The sequence below is a fragment of the Lissotriton vulgaris genome, chromosome 3_1 (genome assembly GCF_964263255.1).
Source record: "Lissotriton vulgaris chromosome 3_1, aLisVul1.2, whole genome shotgun sequence".
Taxonomy (NCBI): domain Eukaryota; kingdom Metazoa; phylum Chordata; class Amphibia; order Caudata; family Salamandridae; genus Lissotriton; species Lissotriton vulgaris.
In genome coordinates, this window is record NC_141689.1 from 329638220 (window position 1) to 329660574 (window position 22355).

The following is a 22355-nucleotide window of genomic DNA, read 5'->3' on the forward strand; positions in this document are numbered from 1 at the left end:
TGGAAGCCACATCTATAGCACCAATAAAATTGTGTGTAATGTTGAATACATTTCTACCTCTTATAAAACTTTTCTGATCTGAATGCCCAAACTATCCGCGAGAATCTTCGTAAAAATTTTATAATCTGTATTTAGGAGGGAAATGGGTCTATAAGACCCGCAATTTGACCAATTTTTTCCAGCCTTCAAAATTAATGGGATGGTAGCTTCCCCCATGAAGCAGGTGGACTAGCCGCTTTCGAAAGTATGTTATTAAAAATTAAAGTTATAATAGGGATTATGACATCTTCCAAGGATCTATACAATTCCCCAGGAAGCCCATCAGGCGCTGCGGCCTTACCCCTCTTGCAATCGGAGATGGCCTTCCTAACCTCATGCTCGGATATATCCATCTCCAAATTTTCTCGCTGAAAGGTATTTAGGGAGGTAAACAGTTTTCCATCTAACCAGTCCATAGCACAGACTCCGTCTACTACTCTGTCTTTATGTAATTCCTGAAAAAAATCATCAAGAAAAGCTTCTCCAATCTCCTCTTCTTTGGATACTAAAGAGGAGTTATCCTCACTATCTATTTGTTTTATTATATTTCGCATCCTATCGGACTTGGCTTTCCATGCTAATAGTTTGCTAGCTCCCTCTCCATATTCATAGTGGGCCATTTTGCTAGACTCCCATTTTTTTGTGATCCTCAACTGAATGGTGGTATCAAACTGATCTTTCAACGTTTTTAATTCCGCAATATACTCTTGCCCCATTTCAGGGACAATCTCTCTGTTCAAGCTCAACTCTATTTTCTTCATCTCATTTGTTTGTTCTTATAACATATCCTGCTTGTGACCAAGCCTCTCAGGCAAGCCTTCTACACTACTGAGATTTTGTTCGAACCAATATTAGTATTAAAGAAGCACTCTGATTCTGAAAAGAGATACTTTAGTTCAAGGACATCTAGAAGTAGTGAATGATCAAATATCCATACCCTTGATTGATCCTTCCCTATTTGGCCCAAATCCATCCAAACAGCAGCATGGTCCGACAAGTGAGGAGTCAGATGTCCGAAGTTCTTAATCCTACGACTTAGATCATGGCTCGCTAAAAATAGTCAATCCTTGACTTATGTCTATACTTCTTGTTGTAGAAGTCGACACCTAACTGAGAGCCAGACCTTTCCCTCCAGGTGTCACATAGTCCCGACTGTGCCATCATTGTTTGCAGATACACCCGAGACTTGGACAACACATTTTCTCTACTACTTGGAGATTTGTCAAGTAAGGGGTCTAAAACTATATTAAAGTCACCAGCCATGATAATTGGTTCTGGAAAATCGAGAATGTTTGAAAAAATAGATTTCAGGGCAGAAGGGTCATCTTGATTCAGTCCATAGTAACCAACCACCGTTGTGAGGAAATCTTGAATGGACAATTCAGCAATAACCCACTTGCACCTGGGTCTACACTTGGTTTTAGAACACGTACATTGGCTTTTTTTTAACCAGGATAACTACACCTCTAATAATAGCGCTCTGATTAGTACCAATAATGTGTTCCACTTCCAGCCACTTTACTTTGCTAAATATTCCAACCAATTCTTCTTTTAGGAGGTGTGTTTCCTGCAAGATGATAACCTGTGCCGGAGAGTCTCTAAGATATTGCAAAATCTTTGCCCTCCTACTTTTAACTCACAACCCATTGACATTCCAAGATAAAAACTCTATCAAGGTCATGGCGGTTTAAGCAACAAAACTTCGAATATGCTGGAGTACCAAACCCGGGCCCAACATAACAACAGTGCATAGACCAACCTAAAAGGCAAATGAGTCCAGTTTCTGCCTGCTGGGGCAACCTACACCTGTTAGACTTGGGGGTCTCTAGTTGGCACAGGTAGGTACTTGTGACAAATAGGGACCCTCCCCTCTAGTCAGGATGAGGGGATTACACTCCTAAAATAACCCATGCTCACCCTCTAGGTAGCGAACAGTCAAGGCTTAGTTGAGAGGTGTTGTAAGCTAAGCAGTTGTGACCACATACAGTAACCCAGTGACAACACTACAAATGGACACTGCACAGGTTTTATATAAAAAATAGGTAGACTTTATATAGAGTTACCACAAGATCATAAACAACAAAAATACACACTATGATTACTTTAAGATGGTAGATTTAAGCTTAGTTTAGTTCAGTTCTTAGATGCGACACTCTGCGTCAATGTACCTTAAGCAGCATTGCACTTCCACGACAAGCAATGTCGCAGCGATGTAAAACGTGGCAAAGTTCAGATACAAAGAAATAAAGGCGTGAAGATCTTCCAGATGCGGCCTGCTTCTCGGGGATGCGAGAAGTCCTCGGTTTGATGCGTTGACTGCAGAGGAGACACGCTTACGATGTGACGGCAACAGCTCCAGCAGCGACGCTCTTCTCCCACGATGCGTGAAGCTACCGCTCGATGCAACATCCAAGATACGACGGCAGCAGCTCCGACGGCAGCGTGTTTCTCAGGGATGCGAGGTGCTCTTGGTTGATGTGGTGCCAAGCGACAGCTCCAGTGGCGACACCCTCCTTCGGAGTTGCGACAGCAGGCACAGAGACGGCGACACCTCCACCTCGTTGCGAGATTCTTCTCCTGATGCTGTGCAGTGCGACAACTACAGTTGCGACACCCTACTTCGGAGTTGCGACGGCAGCAGCAGCGAAGGCGACACGCATTCTCTTTGTTGCGGCACGCTTCTCTCCGATGCGGTACAGTGCGACTGTTCCAGCGGCGACATCCTCCTTCGGAGTTGCGATGGCAGGCCCAGCGACACGATTCTTCTCGTTGAGTCATGCTTCCAGCTCCTTGCGACACGCAGTTCCTCAGAAGGCCCAAAACAGCAGCAGGCACTTCCAAAACAACTCTGGGGAGCTGGGGGTGGAAGTCTGCTGTCCCTGAGACTTCAGCAGGAGGCAAGCTATTTTACAAGCCCTTGGAGATCCTTCACAAGTTGAAAGCAAAGTCCACAAAGGTACTTTCTCCTTACTTTGGCAGTAAGGCGACCACTGCAGGCCCATCCCCCAAGCAGCACTTCAGCTTGGGAATAGTCTCTCTTCAGTTTCTTCAGGTTCCTCTCCTCAGTAAAGGTTTCTTCTTGTAGTCCAAAAGTGATCTGATTTCATGGGATCAGGGTCCCAATATTTATACCCCAAAATCCTATGTTCTTTGAGGGGAGAGGGGCCTTTGCCCATTCCAAACCAGTTCTGAAGCACTCTGTTTACCGGACTTCACCTTTCCTTTCACAGTGCAGGGCAGGCACACCAGGCGCCCCACAGGAGGTGGAGCCAGCATTGTGGAAGACAAGTACAGTCCTGGAGCACTTTGTTTGCAGGACTCTCTTCTTTCAGTTTGCAGGGCAGAGACATCAGCCGCTCCCCAGGGGGTGGAGCCAGCATTGCGGAAGGCAGGCACAGCCCTATTCAAGGTTCAGGTGCAACTCCTCCCTCCCATCTAGATGCAGATCTCTCTATTCACCACTGGGTGACTCTTCTGGAATTCCCCAGCCCTGTCACTCACAAAGCAGAGGCAGGTTTGAATGGTTAGACAAGCAGGTGCCTACTTTCTAAAAGTGGTTTTTGCAAACACAGAATATTAAAATAGACTTTACTAAAATATGTATTTTATAATTCTGAGTTCAGGCATACTAAATTCGAATTTCTACCATGTTCACTGAGACAGTTAGGATTATAAAATGTAATATTTCTAACAGCCCATTCTGGCCTATGGAGAACAGATAGCCTTGCAATAGTGAAAAACGAAAATGGCTGTAATTCACTATTAGGACATGCCACACACATCAGGGCTTGTCCTACCTTATACTTACAATGCACCCTGCCCTTAGGCCTACCATAGGTGTGACTGATATGAAGAAAAGGGAAGGTTTAGGGACTGGGAAGTGGGTGAACTTGCCCAGTCAGCATGACAGTACCAGACTGAACGCAGGCTCTGCAATGGCAAACATTAGACACATTTTACAAGGCCGCTTCTGTGGGTGTGTCACGGGATCGCTGACACTGACGGACGGGGTGTGGACTTTAACACCTGTTCACTTCCACCCCGTCCGCAGGACTCCTATGGCCCCTTTAACGCGGCTTGGATTTCCTCGGACACCATGCAGCCAAGGCCGACATCACCCACGGAGGACCAATCAGTAGTGGAGGGGGCGGATAAGGAAGTCTGGCCCGGAAACCAGAGAGCGAAAGCCGGAGTAGGACGCGAACCAGAGGAGAGAACAACGGACGTCACGGCTGCTTTCAAAAGCCTGAAGACGGAGGAAGACGCGGATGCAGGAGAGGACCCGACCAACGAAACCAGCACACCAGGAATCCACCGTTACCACGAGCCACCCGCCGCACTTCTGGAGAAGTGTGGCTGGACAAGGTACGGGGCCGCTTAAGGGGATTTCTTTTCTCATGGGGTGGGACGGGGTACTGGTGGGTGAGGGTGGTCACGGCACGGTTCGCTTACACCCTTGTAAATACCCCGAGCACTCCCTGTGTGGTCGTTTTTTGTCAGTCAGACCAAAATGGGTGTTGGTCCCTGGTGATCCTCCCACTCCCCTGCCCTCCTCAGTTCGATATATAACCCCGAAACCATCCAGTAATCCTGAGGTCTTTTTCTTTTTCTTTTCTTTTATGAGTCCTACGTGCTTGGAGAATAATCTGAAGCCCCGGGGGAAGCCGCTGCATGCCTGAAGACTTCAAAAGAGGACTCAAAGATGACTATAGAAATAAGAACTTTTGTTGGAACTCTGATGACTGTTTACAATTTGCTTTACCGTGCCTTGAATAAAGAGCACCTAAAACGATAGCTACTTTGTCACCTTCTTCTTCTGGTCACATCCCTTGGTCAACTGGTTACAGGGTGGCACAACCAGTGCTGCAAGCCCACCAGCAGCATTTGGATTTACACGCCCTGGGTATACTCAGTACACTAGACTAGGGTCTGACAAGTAAACCAAATAACCAAACATGGAACCACTGATTAATACATCAATTTACAACAGGGAGCACTTGCACTGTGGCATTGGATAGCAGTGGCACAGTGTCCAAAGCATCTAACACCAGCAAAAATACATGAGGCAACAGCAAAAATTGAAGGGAGACCCTTCATTACATTACATAGAAGAACTGAAAACTAAGGCTCCGAGAAGGGAACATTCCATTTCTAATCACCTATAAGGCTAGCTGTACTAGAAGTGTCTCCCTCGTCTTAAGATAAACTCAATTGTGATTGGCGGTTCAATATATTGTGCATTGCCTTATGCATTTATTTTTCCAAATCTGATTAATATCGGCTTCCTTCATTAACGTGAAGGAAGCCGATAGTTATATAGGAGTCTCTTGAACATTTTCAGCTATTTAGTGGCTGTAGCTCTACTCAGGCTTTCAAAAAGCTTGTCTGCCTCCTGCACTGTCTTAAGGTTGTACATTTTGTTATTGTGTATGACTTTCGTAAGTTCAGGGAACTTCAACTTGGCAACCGCACCAAGTCTCTTGAAATCATTGATTTTCTTACCCAGCTCCCACTGTCTGTCCAAGGTTGTTCGGGCCAGATCAGAACAAATTTGATAAGCAAAATCTCCAGATTTCAAGGATATTTGCTTTAGGGGATAATTAATGATCTTCTCCTTCAGAGAGAACGTAAGGAAGTTTTTAAAGATTTTCCTCGGTTTTGTCCAGTCAGGGTGTTTCCGGAAAGGGTCATTGTGGATCCTCTATATGTCTTTCTTCAAATCCTCAACCGATTCCTCGATCTGAATAGACTCTTCTATAAGGATAGCAATATAGGAGTTAATATCTTCCCCTTCACTCCCTCCGGGACATTTAAGAGGCGTAAATTGTTCCTCCGTAATTATTTTTCTCACATCTCAAGTCTGTCCCGAAGCATTACTTGCTCTTTCTTAAGGAGTGTTATTCATGTTCTGGCCGCTCCTAACTCTTCTCTAATTTCTCCTACAGAGTTTTCCAACACCTCTGTTCTAGAGTTCAGGAGGTTAATTTTCTTATCCAGCGTCTTACATAAGAGCTGAATCTCACCTTGGTTTGCCTCGGAGACTGAAAAGCCTCTCTGTATATCCCCTGCTAAGGAGGAAAAACGAGCTTCCCATGAGGCCACTGAGGAACCACCAATCTCCTGTTGATCCACAGATTTTTGGACTTCTGCTCCTTCTGTGCTATAATTATCTGACCTAACTGGAGCCTCGGCGTTTGCCCTATGTGGAAGAGTCCTTTTTTTGTCCGAAACCATATTAACAGTTGTCGAGGCTACCGGAGCTGTCAATGCCACAGCAGTGGCTGCTCCAGTATCTGTTGCTACCATTTCTTGAGAGATCTTCCCAGCTCTAGACGAGCTACCTGCCGCTTCCATTCCTTCCAGAATTAGGGGTAGCTCTGATTGCCCTTCAAACGTCTTCTGAGTGCCTCTCCTTGTTCGAATATATCTAACACTAATGGCTGCACCTTAAAATAAGACCGCAGAGAAGGAGTAATCTTGGTTATTGAATCCAGAGGTTGGTCCTACCTTTTACTTCACAGTATTGAAATGTAGAGACGCTAGCTCTATCCAGAGATGTACTCTCCTTCACCTCCATTACCTGAGGTGTGCTGCCACTGCCAATCTTATTACAGCCAACACCACTTTTTTTCCAACCCTGGAACGTTTTGTTACCAACCATTAGGGAGAACATGGCGGCCGCTAGCTGAGCAGCTGCTTGCCACCAGAGGCACCTACGCTCTGTTCCTTCCCATCTTTCCTTCGGAATGAATTGAGGCTATTTTCCTGGCGGTTTTCCTTCTTTCCTTCTTCGACTGCGTTTTTCTGTTTTTCCAGCTGAGGCTGAGGATTGTGGGCGCTGCTTTTCCTCTTTCTGGATGTGTGTGCCCGCTGACTTGCTGCGCTGGTCTGACATGTAAACCAAATAGCCAAACATGGAACCACTGATTAATACACCAATTTACAACAGGGAGCACTTGCACTGTGGCACTGGATAGCAGAGGGGACGCAGAGCAGCGGCTCGCAGGGTTCTCCGGGCCAGCAAGGGCAGAGGCAGCACAGGATGACTTTATCTGTTGGAAGAGCTCAGTGTGCTGCAAACTCTGGAGGGTTTACCTCAGTCACAGCGTCTTAGAGAGCTGAAACAGCATTCACTGTCGCGACGCCAGGTGCAGGGGAGCAAGGGGGAGGATTTCAGGCTAGCACTGCTCCAGTTCCTGCTGCATTGACCACAGAGGGAGGGAGGCTCTTGCTAACTTCCTTGCAGACACCACATTTAATAACACCTGCTCAGACACTGGAGGGTCAGGGGGGAGTGAGAACCCCATAAATACCACTGGCAAATGCATTCCTAACACCGTGCCCATAACATCTGGTAATAAGAAGAGTAAAGGGTGTGGTAGTGAGGTGCAGGGAAGGCAAAGGTCAAGGTCAAGAGTAGATACATGACAGTAATGTGTCTGCCTACGATGCAACCCTAACTAGATGTACTTAAAAGTATCTAGCACGTAGGTAGGTGTATAGCCAAGAATCCCCTTAGAATAGAGCCAACCCCATAACCTGATGTGGGAGAGCAAAGGGCCCAGTCTTTGTCTCTTATCAAAGCAAACGGTGTCCCCCATAAAAATGTATTAAAATGATCAGCTGCCATAGTAAATGATAAAAAGTTCTTTCTCTATTATGGAGTAGTTTTTCTCAGACTCTACTAATGTCTTTGAAGCATAAGATGCCACTCATTCTTTGGAATAATCTCTCTAAAATAAAACTAGAGCGCATCTACTCGCATCCACCACAACAATACATTCTTTGCCCAATTCTAAAGATCTAATAAGCAGGGCACTTACCAATTCAGCTTTGATATCAATAAAGGAATTATGTTGTGCAACACCCCTTGCAAATTCATTTTTTTGCTTAGAAAACATCACAAAGATTCTAATTTGGTAGCACAGTTATCAATGAATTTCGAATACAAAATCTGTTAACCCCAGAAACAATAGTAACTGTCCCTGTTTTGTGATACAGGAGTATCCACCACTGCCTCTACACAGTTTCTACTTAGGTTTTATTCAATTTCTGGTGATACAATGCACCAAATAAGCCACCTCTTTACATTTCAATTTACACTTTGACTCTTTGAGGGGTAAGCCTTTCTATTCCAATTAATGAAATACACTCCGTATGTTGAATTAATGATCTTCGTCACTGTTACCAAATAACTAAAATATCATCCCGAAATGCAATGGCACTATTAATACCATCTAGAGTCTCTTTTTATCAACTGTTGAACAACTCATGCTGCACTGGCTAACCTGAAAGGCATTATACAAAATTGAAACATGCCTTCAAGAGACACAATAGCAGTTAAATGCCTAGACTCCTCATCCAATTCAGCTTATTTATAGGCACTGACAAAATCTAAGATGGAAAAAACTGTAGACCCAGCTAATATAGAAACTAATTCATTCACATTTGGTAAAAGATGATGTTTCATTGTTCTTGTAAAATATGCACATACTCTAAGCTCACTTGAATGCTTCAAGGAAATTGCAACAGGTAAAACCATGGCATCGACTCAACAGGTCTAATAACCTTTGTGAAAACTGTTTACAACTCCACTACTGATACAGAGTATGCCATTAGGATTGAGACAATCATCATCATCATCATCATCATCATCATCACCCTCATCTAAAACGTAGTTAACATTTGTTTTAGGCTTTCTTTTGCAAACTCTTCCAAAATGCCCCTTCTTCCTGCAACGGTTACGAGTCTTATCAACTGAAGGACAACCCTTAAAAATGCTTAAATGATAACTACTCCCACATATATAACAAATAGTAGATATTTTTTCTAATATGAAAATCTTTTTTTCCTTTGTCATTTTTTTACTATATTACTTTCAGCTTTACTGAGGCTTTGTAGTGAATGCAGCCAAGGCTTGGAATAATCTTCCATTATACCTCAGAGGGTTGGCCAGCCTATTGGCTTTTTTCAAAGCTCTAAAAACCTGGCTGTTTACAGACTAATTTCACATCGGCTTTGAACCTTGGGTAGATTTCACATAGCGCCAGGACACCCAGAGATAACAGCAGCGCTTAATAAATGTTATAAATAAATATATAAATAAATACAATTGCTCAATTCCTTCGGCAATGATTACAGCATCAGTAAGCGCATTTCTGTTCCTACCCAGAGTGTCTCTTGCACCTTTTTCTTTTAGTTTTAATCATGACCTGATCTCTCAAGTAAGTCATAAGTTATAGCTTCAAATTCACATTATACTGTCAATGCTCTTATATTCGATACATACTCTTTGATACTTTCATCCTCTCTTTGTACTCTGGAGTAAAATTTAAATCTTTCCATAACTTCATTGAGTTTTTTTTTGTTAAATTGAACTCCCCTCCTAAATTAAGTTTTCGGAAAGGGTGGTCTATGAGAGCAGGGGCTGCCCACAAAAATGGACAAAGGTTTGAGGGAAGTGGAACACTTATCAGTGAATGATGTGTAGTCAAATTACCAGACAGGATCAGGAGCGAGAGACAATGTATCTGAAGGTGACCTGGGGCTTGGAGGGGGGGGGGGGGGGAGAACAGCGAGGTTGTAAACTATTATAAGAAGATTTTTATTGATTTATCAGTCTGTTTGAGAATTGTCAGACTATTATGATGTGTATCCTCTAAAGAGGTGATATATTGTTGTTTTAATAAAAAAAGTTCAAAAAAGAAAGAAAGTGTTGGTGGGGATACTGATCGGTAAAACACTAAAGCACTTGTAAAGTGCATAAGACTGACACACCCCTAACCCCTCTTATATAGCCATTAAAGGTGGTTATTTGATGAGTACTACCAATATCCTGCTGGATGACCAAAATATCGGGGGATTTAATGTTGCCCTTGCAGATTTTACAGATTAATAAAGCTCTAATCCAAATAACCAGACCACCAGATTCCCTACCCCTCGAACTGTGTTATTGCTTGGATAAAAAAGTTAGTATATCCTGGCATATGGATTGTGTCCAGAGACAGGACTCTTGTAAGAGACATATGTTGTATTTGTCTATGAACTTGTTCCAGTCTGGAAGGATCATTTTAGATCTAAATATGGCCACGTTCCATGAAACAAAGAGCAATTAATTGGTCTCAGAAGATACAACACCCTGAACAAGAATGGTGGTCTCAGACATATTGGACAGAGTGTTGGTAATGGAAAACAGAAGGTTCAAAATGGCACCATCACTAGAAGTAGAATCGCTGACATATGGAAGGTCGTAGCTGAGAACAACCAGAGACATCCAGGAGTATCTCCAGCAGTCAGGTCCCCCACCAGATATTAAAGGGCAAGAGAGTGTGAGATTTGGTGGCCGCAAGGATGATGGGTCACAAAATGGGAAGCCCACAACCCTAAGTCAGTCGATGTTACAGAGATTTGGGGTAGAATTAGCAGACACTGTATACGGTCTCTTGGGTAGATGCTGATATTGCCCTGGATAATTAAATTGAATGCTTGAATGGCAGGAGGGACTGGTCCTGGCATTTAATGCCACCAAGTTGTCAACAGTGTCCTTGGACCTGAGAATCAGTTCTAACATGTCAAAGTTAGAATTAGGGCAAATGGCCCTTTTAACACTAATGATATAATCTATACTAATATAATAAAGAGAGAGCCCAAACCTTTGAGGCGGGTAATCTCAGAAACCACAGCACAAATCACAATACCCAATACAACGTTGGAAAGGGCAGTTGCAGCAGAAGGACATAGGCTATGCAGACGCCCACCATATACATTTAAAAGGTAAAAGAACCGTGCCAGCAAAGAAGTCCCTTGTGGGCGTGTCTGCGTTGTGCTGTGGGCGTGTGCTGGGGGCGTGGCAAATGCTGGAGGAGTGTGGTACTTTCCGCCCTTCATGCCATGTCTCATATTGTATGCTAATTCCGGCCTGCTCCCTTTAAATACCCCTGCACCCCATAATCATAACCCACCCTTACTCCTTAAAATACCCCAACACCCTTAAACACTAACCCATCTTAACCCTATAAATATACCCTGTACCCCAAACCCCAAACCTATCCCTAAACCCTAAAAATACCCCTGTACCCCAAAACCCAAACCTAGCCCTGAACCCTATAAATACCCCTGTACCTCAAAACCCAAACCTACCCCTGAACCCTAAAAATACCCCTGTACCCCAAAACTCAAACCTAGCCCTGAACACTAAAAATACCACTGTACCCCAAAACCCAAACCTAACCCTGAACCCTAAAAATACCCCTGTACCCCAAAACCCAAACCTAGCCCTGAACCCTTAAAATACCCCTGTACCCCAAAACCCAAACCTATCCCTGAACCCTAAAAATAACCCTGTACCCCACACCCCAAACCTACCCCTGAACCCTAAAATACCCCTGTACCCCAAAACCCAAACCTAGCCCTGAACCCTAAAATACCCCTGTACCCCAAAACCCAAACCTAGCCCTGAACCCTTAAAATACCCCTGTACCCCAAAACCCAAATCTACCCCTGAACCCAAAAAATACCCCTATACCCCAAAACCCAAACCTAGCCCTGAACCCTAGAAATACCCCTGTACCCCAAAACCCATACCTATCCCTAAACCCTAAAACTACCCCTGTACCCCATAACCCAAAACTATATCTGAACCCTTAAAATCCCAAACACCCCAAAACATTTACCTCAGTACCCCAAAACATATACCCCTATACCCATACTTACCATATCCAAACATTTTTAAAAAACATGCTTTTACCATTCATGCATTTACAACAAATTTCATTGTAAATGTATGCGTGGTAAAAGCATATAAAATGTAATGCCATGCGTTATAATGGCATCGCGGAGTCATGGTACTTTCTTAATGAAAGTATGCGGAGTGATGGTATGCGGAAAGAAAGTTGCGGAATAATGGGTGTTTACCCTCCCCCGGTAAGTACATTGGTGGCACGGCGGCCCACATCTCCAGCAACATACTTATATTTTTTCACCCCCCATTTGAAAAATGCACAGGTCTCTCTCATTGATGGTCAGCAACGGCATACACTTTTAGACACACCTCCCACCACAAGTTCTAGAATTGCGAACTTTAGAGCTGGGGAGCTACATGTGAAGCTCTGCATCAGCTCAACATCCTGTGATTCCAGGCAAATCGCTTTGTCTCCCTGTGCCTACCACAAATGAATGTGTTCTTCTGTAATGTAAATTGTGCTCATGCCATGTTGTCGAGTTCGTGCTATATAATATTGCAAGGAAAAATAAAGTAGGGAAACTGGAGTTCACACACCACTGAACGCGCACTCTTAAGTGCATCAGCAGTGCGCTGTGAATCGGAGCGTTTCACAGGCCTGTCACAGATAAGAAATGCTATCAAAACGAAATCCTACAAAACAATATACTACTGTCCGGCAGCAATTCATTCCCGGACAACGTCGGGACGGGCTGCTAGTTGTGAATAAAACAATAGTACCTCCTAACATGACGTATGCAGTGTGCCATTTTGTTCTTCAAAGAATCTTCCCCTTCACAGCTCACCATCGTGGTCAACTTGGGAACGTTGATCATCAGAATACACTTGGCATTAGTGACCGGAGCGATGCACCTCGTTTGGGCACCTAAGGACTCAATGCCAGAGATAGAAGATATTACCATGTCTAGGCTAGAGGCTCTTAGGGCCACATCATTAGAAAGACAATGCTCTCAATTGATAGTGGCATCAATGCGTAATATATGAAGGGAATTCTTGTTCATGGGGCCGACACTTTGGGCAAGGAGACCAAGGGTAGACTTCAGCCAGTCACATATGAAATACTCTGCCTAAGCAATGCATGATGTTTACTGAAGGCTAAAAGCTGGCTCATAGAGTCCATCAGTGATAAACCATAGATTTAAGCACCTCCACTTCCGCCTTCAGGTCTAATATGTGATCAATGTACTAGACCTGGTCAGGTAGAGGGGTAATGGGAGTTTCCTGAGCAGTATGAAAACACACAGAGTTGATGATGATTCAAAGCTTTTATTCTGTGTTTAAACAACAACCATATAAGCATACATAAAATACATAGATAAATTGCCACCATCATTACATTTCAAAGATGTTTAGCAGGTATTTCACAAGAGGAGCTGGTATGTACAAAAAATAACAATATTCGATTTATGAATACATTTCACAATAAAGTGTCTTGTGCTTACTATGTACATGCTTAAATCCTACAACAACCTACAATATTTATCCTATCGATTTCTTGAAGAATAATAAAGCTTTTTATGGTTGTAGCCATATCAAACAATTATTATGGCATTTAGCAGGTATTGACATTATATATCATGTGCAAATTACGCAAAATAAGTGACATGAATAAAGTGACTAATGCATCTTTCAGACACAGTTACAGTGAATAACATTACAAGGTTATGTGCAAATTACGCAAAAACAATATCACATGCAGACTCAATGTCTATTTGTGCAAATTTAAGCATAAAGTGCAAGCTGCCATAAAAGGGGACTCAAGGTCTAGTAGGCTTTATAGGACAACTGATTTCCTAGCAGCAATACATTTTAAAATATAAGTAGCCACGTAAAAATAGACATCCCAACTTTCCAATGATGATACTAGCCTCATAGCGTTATTAGTGGTTCGGATATGATATTTTAAAAACAACGGTTTTGAATAAAATTTCCTTAAGAAATGGTAAAATTTACAAAACATTAAAAAAATGACAGGAACTTTGCTTAGACATATTGTCACATGGGCATAGTAAACTAGTGCTCCTTTTCATGATTGGAAATGCCACAAGATAGTGAACAATCCCAATCCTTAAATGAGTCTAGACAAAACGATGTGAGGTTATTGTTACGCCATCTAAATATGATTGGAAACCAGTTTTAAGATTCAATTGTTGATAAAATACAACAGTAGGTTGTAACTTTAGTGAACCTCCTCTTGTCTCCCGTTTATGGGCCAAGAATGTTTCCCTGATCTCCCTTCTAGCAATTGTGGCCACATATTCTGGTACAGTAATGATATTACAATTAAATAAAAGACCATACCAGTGATGAATGTAATTCAGTCAGGGAATATGTAGACAGTGGTCGAGCTTCAGACAGTCTTTAATGATACATTGCGTAAATGCAGTTTCATCTTTTGCCCAAATAGAATGCCATAATAAAAGAGGACGAAGTGCTGCCAAATCTGAGATATAATTTAGACCCGCTTCCTGGTGTATTAGTTCTGTGGAGGCTGATGGTGGTACACTCAACAAGCGTTTAAGGAAATTATTTTCGTCTTGTTGTAATGTTTGATCCTGGTGGTGACCCCAAATTCCTGCTCCATAAAGTGCAGAAGACACGCATCTGGCATTATATATAGTCACCATATCTTTAATTCTTTGTGCTCCCACTTTTGCGGAGAATCTAAAAATACTATTAGTATTCCTACTTGTTTTATGGCGGATGTTAACATGTTCGTGTGACCATTTCCCATTTTCTGCAAAGGTAACACCAAGATAACAAAAGGATGTAACTGATTGCATTTTTGTTCCTTCTAAATAAAAGGCCTTTCCAAGTTTTGTTGCTCTATTTCCACATGACATTACAAAAGTCTTGGATTTGTTAATTCTAAGTTTCCTGTCATTAATAAAAGAAGTAAAATTATCAATGAGACGCTGGAGGCCAATAGGGGTGCGTGATAATAAAACCGCATCATCTGCGTATAATAAAATTGGGACAACTTGGCCCTAAATCAAAGGGCCATACGCTGGTATTTGTTTTAGTACTGTATCCACCTGATTAATAAACAATGAAAACAAAAACGGGGCGGGTACACACCCCTGGCGGATGCCTCTTTTAACTTTAAACAGGGGGGTACATTCACCTGCTGGGCTGTAGGGCACTTTACTAGACAATTTCTGGTAGACCCTCGCCAAAAAATATAAAATTTATTTCGGGGCGCCATTATCGAGCAATATTTTCCACAATATGGAATGGTCCATGAGATCAAAAGCACTACTAAAGTCCGCAAAACAAATTACCCCTTATGGCCAGTGTATATTTGCTGATGAGTTAATCCAAATTGACACACTGTTCCAGGGTACCCAAACCGGCCCTAAACCCATATTGGGCTGGGGAGAGAATTTTATTTTCTTCAGTCCATACTTCAAGTCTTTTCAACATGACCCTACTCATCACTTTAAGCGATGAGTCCAGCAGTGAAATAGGTCAATAGTTGTGGGCCTCTGATTTGGAACCTTTTTTAAACAAAGGGATAAATAATGATTGCCCCCATGTAAGCAGAAACTGGCCTTCTAGTGCAGCATTAAAAATCTTTATTAATATTGGAGCCCATAGATCCATTTCGTTCTTATATAGATCGATGGGCACCCCATCAGGTCCTGGAGCTTTACCTCCTGTGCTATGAGCTAGCCCTTCATAGACATCCTCTAAGTTTATCATTAAGGGTATTTTCGGCCAGGTAAAGTCGGGTGATAAATTAATATCAATCCTGTCAGGGTTAAAAATCGATGTATAATGTTCAATCCAAGCATCACTGTTAACATGCGAGGTTAGATCTGGTTGACTATTTTCCTTTAGGAAGGGGCAGTTAACCGTCTCCCATAACAATTTACTATTGTTTGTGGCTGCCGCTAAACTAAATTTGTCCCAAGCCTCATTTTGCAATTCTTTTTTCCGGGCCCCAATAATACGTTCATAGTTGTACGTAGGTCTCTAATATGCTCTTTATTGCGGGGCTTAGTTCCTAACGCTAACTTCAGGTTATGTAGGGCTTGAGTACAACTCTTATTAAACCAGCCTATATGTGTCTTTTTCTTTGCACTGTACTTCCTGGTGAAGAGTCCTTCTATAATAAGAAATCAGGGACCTTTAAATTAGCCTCCTCACTTAAACAGTAAACAATTTCCTGCTTGCAATTTACAATCATTTCCTTCTGAATTTTATTCGGATCAACACCAGCCCATTTTAATCTCATTCCATTTTGTCTTATTGGAACGATATCAGTAATACAAATTGGATTATTAGGTTGCCTATTACCCCAGCATAACAAGCATAATGAAATGCTATTATGGTCACTGACCACCTGTTCCGTGATCCATAAGTTAGTATAATCGCTTTTATGCTATAACAAAACATGATCAATAGTTGAAGAGGAACCCCTGCCAGTAAAAGTTGGGCATATGAAATTATTCCTATTCGTGGTGCAACTTAAAAGTTCAACAATCCCTTAGTGGGGCACGAAATATACTGTCTTTTCGCTCCCCTTTATAAGCTGTAACTGCCCGACTCCCTGTCAGATCAAATTTAGATGGTATACCCTCCTCTGACTTCAGTCAGTCATTGTCCTCTATAGACCCTACTATATGGAATCTGTTAAATGACACTTAGGTGTAATTGTGGCAGTACTGGGTGGGATAATTGGTTGTTAGAATTTGGGTTATAAATAGTCCTGCACTGGTTGGGATTCATCATAAGATGTCTGTAGAAATATCCTAGTGGCAAAAGAGTCATGGTAAATTCCCAATGAGATGGTGGGGGGGCATTTGCTAAGGTGTTCCTTGCCCAAGCTGGGGATTTAAAATTAATAATGATACAGTCTCCCTCAAATTTTTTCTTGAGGGAGTCAATCCATCCCACTCGTTGCGTTAGCAGTTTTTGATTTGCACCCTCCAACGGGCAGCCACAATTGTTGGACAACCAGTGTAGGATTTTATTTTTAAGTGCCACATTGTCTTCCCACTGATCTTTCCATAATTTAGGCACATTTACTCAGACTGCCACATAGGCCCCACATTCAGGGGGTAGGTCAATGGATAAGGCAGCTTTACTTCCATTAGTAGATGTAATATTTGTATTTATATTGCCTGTTTCAGGTGTAACGCATACAGGCGGGTTTCTAATCCCTGCATCTATTACCTCTCTTTGGTCCTTCTCTGAGTGAACTATGGCAGCATGTGTATCTTTTTTCTGCATAGGATTTTCTTTGGGTACTTCCTTGTAATTAGGCTTCCCTTTTGGTATAATTTCAACATGTTGGTTTATACTAGATGTAGACATATTACCTCCACTGTTAATAATTAAATTAGGACCCTCTCCATTTATTCCTGCCTCCGTATTACTTCTCTCCATTCTGGCGTAAATGTTCTCACTAAGTTTGAGAACCTCCTTGGCCAGATTATCTAATCTATTGTGCAAGGGCCTAAGCAATACTACAATCTTATCAAAAATAGCTTCTATATTCAAGGTATTAGACGCTGCAGTAGAATCCATATCTTTGTTTAGAATTGCTGCACTGCCTCGGTAGGGTATCTCCTATATTTGTTTGTCTTGATGTTTCCTTGCCCAGTTGTTTTTTCCCTAGTAATAGTAACTTTTGGTGGAGGACTGGGAGGTGCATTTAATGATGTAGTAGATATGGACAAAGTCGGTGTTTGACATGCGGGAAGATTCTACAGTGATATCGGTAACATCAATGACATTATTAGTTGCATTTTCCATAATGGGAGATGACCCGGCATTAGTTACTTCTTGTGCATTCACCAGGGAGAATTCTTCCTGGGAACTTTCTCCATACATAACATTTGATCCTACAGATAACCGTCTCTCCGTTCGGTCAATCTTTTCTGATAGGGCACTAACTACTTTTACTAAGTATGTGTCCAGTGTGTTACATGTATTATCCAGCAAAGATGTGTTTACCTTCCTTCTTGTCATCTTTAAAATATCTCCAATAGATTATCCACAGTTCATACCAAATTTTATATACAAATGTTCATTCGATGTGGCAATAAACGTTTTTAATGCTTAAGACATATATGTCTCGAAACAGTACCTTACAACCATATAATCAACCTGTTGTAAACATAAGGGGGGTGGCCCGTCCCGGACTCCTTTGGCCTCTGATGGCGTAAGACGGTCCCGCCCTTGTCCCGGGCTTCTCACAGCGCTGCCGGCGTGCTTCCCACGGCGCGGGAGCGCTCTCTTCATTTTAAGCCCCACTGGGCACGGAAATGTGCGTGTGCATGGGGGCTGGGATACCTGGGAGCTGTAGTCTCCCCCCACTGTGCGGCCGTGTGGTTGGAGAGGCAACGGCGAAGGGGAGACCAACAGCGAGTGACAGCAGGGCAGGTCAGCGCAGCCAAACGTCCAGGAAATAAGGTAAAGTGCCCCAACAAGCGTTTCTTACAGCCCCCCAGAGGCCCCCCCGAGTTATTGTGGTAAACCTGGTCCATTCTCAACTCGGACAGATGGGTAAAGCGATTACCGAAAAGTAACACATTCTCAGGTGGGGCCTGTGGGACTTGGGCAGGGTCAGAAGGCACTGGTACTTCAGTTAAATGAACTGTGACCTTAGTGTGTTGTGCCTGGGCTTGCATGCTATAACTCTTAACCAAACCGGGTATGCCTTTCTGCTTATTAGAGCAAAGGAAGATGAGGACTAGTGTGGGATCGGAGAGGAACGAAGCGAGCTGGTGCAAGTATCTCCTCACACTCTACCAATAAGTTGTCAATTTGGTCACTCACACAGTTCCCGCCTGCATGTCTTTGCTGTTATATTTCGTGCCAAGCTGCCCACCTCTTCAACGTCCTTCCTTTTCTCCATTGTGAGTCGTAATGAACTAATGGGTGAACTCCACAAAACAATGTCTGGGAAATGTTCAGTTATGCAGAGCAAAATAAGGTCTGAGATTAGAAGGCACAGCAGTCCAGACTGCCCAGTCAAGTTGCTAATGGAGCTGGCACAGCAAAAGGACAGTCAAGGATCAAGCGTGGTACAGTACCTTTTGGAGTAAGAAGGTGAATGTCAAAGAGGTGACCCAGCCCTGCCTTCTCCTGGCTCCAATGGGTGTGGACGGGCCTGCTCTTGGCCCAGGTGAGGTCCAGGCACAGCCCAGGAGCGGCACACAGTGAAATCTAGCACAAGTGTGCTGGCAGAGGGGGTTGTGGGACTTGTAGTCCCCAGTGGGAGCATCCTTGGTGGCTTCCCCTAGATGATAGGAGGGACTCTGCAGGACTGCAGCACTCCTTAAAACTCCAGTGAAGCCAAGCACAGGCATGCAGAGAGAAGGGGATTGTGGAACTTGTAGTTCCCAGTGGCCGCGGCAGCGTCTATGGCGGCTTCCCCCATACAATGCCAGTGACCCAGTTGCCGCAATGAAGGGTTCCTCGGGTGGCAACAGAGGAAACAGTGAGTGACAAACCCAGTAGCAATGGCAAATGTCGACAGGTGCTTCCCCCATTGAATACTGCATGTATGATTTATATGTGCTATGCTATCTACGCATTATCTACATATATTTTTACACCACACACAGCCTATATGTGTAGTGACAAATTATAAAAGTGGTGCTTACCAGTTCCCTCTCCAACAGGGACTCACTCTGTCAGGAAACTGCTGCTAATACAACGCCAATGTAACAGAATAAAGGGTATGGCTCATAGGCAGTAAGGCTGAGCACTCTTAAACAAACAACCATAAGAAATGCCAATACTTCTGGTTATTTTAAATCATTTGAATTTACAGATGCGCGGACCAACCATCAGACCATCCTTAAGCTCATTAGTAGCTTTTATTTGAATATCCCAAGTTTTTTCGGTTTAACACAAACACTTTAATACATATAATCAATACTTCATATAAATGATACAAAGACACAAAACAAGCAAAGAATAAATAAATTACACTTACATTCACCAATTCTCACCATTCTCACCGCACCAATTGCTCTACATGCACAATATCCACGCTCTCAAAAAAAAAAAATATTACACAAACATCCTTAGATACCAAACAACATTGCTATTAGTCACAATTTCTTTTCAAAGACGTAACCTATACATTTTCTACAAATATTTTTAAATTTGATGTAACATTCTCATTCATTAGATACAGCATATAACAAGTTCACAAACAGTTACATCAAATTTAAAAATATTTGTAAAAAATGTATAGGTGTCTTTGTATCATTTATATGAAGTATTGATTATATGTATTAAAGTGTTTGTGTTAAACCGAAAAAACTTGGGATATTCAAATAAAAGCTACTAATGAGCTTAAGGATGGGCTAAGACAACGCCAGCACAACGGGTAAATGTAAATCGTCTAGGCGCAAACACTCCGGCTTGATGACGAGGGAGTACTATTAGCCACAAATGTAATTCTCTGCGTCAACGAATGTGCACCGCTTATGCGACAGTAAACAGTCTGTTAATGTGGACGGCGGTTCAGCCAGCACACATATCAGTAACGGCGGGTGGGACTTTGTCAGCTCGAAGGACTACTTGTAACCGCTGCCACGGGAGAAATGTCGGGAGTCCCACCAAGATCTAAATCAGGCCTTTAGTCTTATTATTGATTATCAACAGAGATATGTAATACAAATTGTCAACACATCTTTAGGACAGGATACTTCCAGGAGTAGTTCATTATAGAGTTAAAGTTGTTCACTACAATATGTTACCTCGAAGAGCCATTGCTTTAATGTGGGGGTCCAGCCATGTCCATATAGGTGTGCCCCAAATCGCATGGCCAAGAGCAAAGCCAGAGCAGTACATTTCCATTTAGTGTAAGGGATATTCTATACCCATCCTAGCAGTACGATTTGTGGTGAGCATGTACAAAAGTATTTATTATTTGTTGTATAGTGTGTATTACCATGTCCCAATATTCTAGTATCTTGGTACGTCCCCATGCCAAGTGCACTAGACCTGCAGCTTTCATTTTACATCGCTCACATCTAGAGTGAACTGTCAGCTAACAGGCCCTATCAATGCCGAGATTCTGGACGATAGTATGCTCTATGAATTTATCTGTAGTATATTAGCTGGATTTTGCTACTCGGTAGATGCTTAAATGTTTGCCTTTAGCTGCGCTGCCACATTATGTCTGTGAGAGGAGCATCTATAATTGTGTCCCATCCTGGCTATCCCATCCCAAGTGGGCAACTCACTCTGTGTCTCCTGATACAGTATTGTTAAAGGTTTTAGCCCTTAATCACCTTCTAAAGTGGGTTGAATAATTCCAGTTCTAGGAGAAACACACATGTATTTGTTTTCCAGACTAATTTCAATCCATAAGGCAGAATATATCAAAAGTAGTGGCTGCTACTCGTGTTTTAATATTGCTTATTGTAATACATTTTGCCTTGTCATAGATGTCTTCTCAACAAGTGAAGTTTCAGTTTTGTAGCTGGGATTGTGCTTTTGTTCAGAAGCCAATGGAAATAATGGATGTGCCAGCAGGGGAATGTTTGGCGCATATAGTAAATTGAATTTTACTTCAGGTCTCATCTTACCCCACACTGCAATTGTGCTCTTTATAGTATTTATTTCCATATTTGTAGAAGTAGTATTTGACCAAAGAACCTTCCTAAGAGGAACAGCCTGCAACATCTTTCTTCACTTTCAAATGTGTGGAACAATATTTCTGTACAGTGTGCCTGGGAACAGAGGTAATATAAATACATATTAGGGATCGCACATCTTTGTTTGTGATATGGCAACATCATAGTTTTCCAGACAATTCCACCATTTTTCCTGCCCGTCTAAGCTTAATAAGTAGAGTTTAATTGTTGGTAGATCCTTTTCTTTAACTGAATGGGAATGCTCACAAAGTAATATAGGAATTTAGAGAGGATTACCCTTTTTATTAGTCCAATCCTCCCAGCCACTGTGAGGGACAATGTTAGCCATCTAGTTATGGAATCTTCCTAGTTGTTAATTGCTTTTCTGTAGTTAAGGGTCCTGATTTTCTCTACCCTAAGGCTAATCCAAATGTGCAAACACTTAATCAAGGATTTGCACCAATCTAATGGGTAGTCTAATTTATAGCTATGCATATTGCCTGTCAGTGGAGACAAAGTGAATTTGCTTCAATTGATTACCAGTCCACACAGGAGGCCACATCTGTAAATTCGTCTGACAATTGTGCCAAGATCAATCTGTGGATCTCTGATATAAAAGGTTATGTTGTCTGTGTAGAGCGATACCAACAGTGACTTGTCTTTGAACTGTAGAGCATGTTGGGCATGGTGTTGTCTCAATTCTGCCAAGTGAAGTAGTGTGGCTCACTGGTTAGAGGCGGCAGACCCGAGAGCAGAGGACGGCCCGGGACCAGGGTTCGATTCCCGGTGCGGCAGGTTTCTGGACCAGGGTCAGCAGACTCGATAATTCTCTCGCCTCGGTGCCCACTCTGATCAGCGATCACACTCGGCAACTCTGGGCATTAGCTTGCCTCATCTTCACTAACGGCCCCACCAGACTGCCGGGGATGCCTGGTCTCACCCTGGAGATACCCATTAAGGGACCATCTCTC

The 22355-nt window shown here is 42.7% G+C and overlaps 1 protein-coding gene across 1 annotated transcript in view; it reads left to right on the plus strand.

Moving 5' to 3' along the window:
* Positions 1–22355, plus strand: part of LOC147726408 (UDP-glycosyltransferase 3A1-like) — a 446431-nt gene that overhangs the window by 82890 nt on the left and 341186 nt on the right. The gene's annotated exons all lie outside the window — the stretch shown is intronic.